Here is a 1,056-nt window from a genome sequence, read left to right on the forward strand (position 1 = left end):
CTGGGGCAGGGAGTTGGGGTGCAGGAGGGAGTTTGGGGGGGCTCCAGGCTGAGCCTGGGGCAGGGAGTTGGGGTGCAGGAGGGAGTTGGAGCGGGGGCTCCCAGCTGAGCCTGGGGCAGGGAGTTGGGGTGGGAGAGAGGGGTTGGGGTGCTTGAGAGAGGTCAGGGCTGGGGCAGGGAGTTTGGGTGCAGAAGGGGTCAGGGGGTGGGGTGTGGGAGGGGGTTCAAGCTGCAGGCTTTGGCTAGAAGGCACTTACCTCAGGCAGCTCGCAGAAGCGGTGGCATATCTGGCAGTGGCTCACAGGCGACCAGGCTCTGCACACGGTCCCTGCCTACAAGCATCACCCCCACAGTTCCCCATTCCTAGCCAATGGGAACTGCGGAGTCAGCACTGGGGGTGGGGGTGGTGCACAGAGATGCCTCTGCTGCACCATCAGACTTTTAGTGGTCTAAAACCTCCCGGATTGGCTTCAGTAGCCTCTGGGAGATCAAGCCCAATTCCAGAGACTCCCAACTAAGCGCCATAGGGTTAGTTCCCCAGACCAGCGACAAGGGTGACCCGGGGCAGTGAGATGGGCCTGCCAGACAGCCCCAGACCAGGCCTCAGGGATGCTGCTCTGGCTCCGCAGGATGGCTGGCTAGTGGTCACTTATACCAAATGCACAGCATATTGGGCCTGCACCCAGCTCCTTCGCCCAGATCGGTGGGCAACTTAGAGCCAAAGACAGCTGGTAGCCAGTCCAAGAGTAAACTAGCTATGGATTTATTAACTAGAAAAAGGCAACAGGAGTGTTATGGACAGGTTAAAGCAGCCAACAGGTAAGCACCAATGAGTCATGGGCAGTGGTTCCAAAGAGTGACAGAGCTGTAATAACCTGTCTGTTGAATGCCTTTTAAGGCGAGCCCCAGATGGCATGGGGATATCTGCTTTTATTTCTGAGCCCTTGTGAGCAAAGAGATGACTTTCCTCTTGTGAGCATCTTTACCTGTTCTTCCCCCAGAGTTCAAACCCATGGGACAAGTGCTCCTGCACGTAACTTCTTTGCGGGTGGATGTG

The sequence above is a fragment of the Chelonoidis abingdonii genome, chromosome 18, assembly GCF_003597395.2.
Source record: "Chelonoidis abingdonii isolate Lonesome George chromosome 18, CheloAbing_2.0, whole genome shotgun sequence".
In the NCBI taxonomy this organism is placed as follows: domain Eukaryota; kingdom Metazoa; phylum Chordata; order Testudines; family Testudinidae; genus Chelonoidis; species Chelonoidis abingdonii.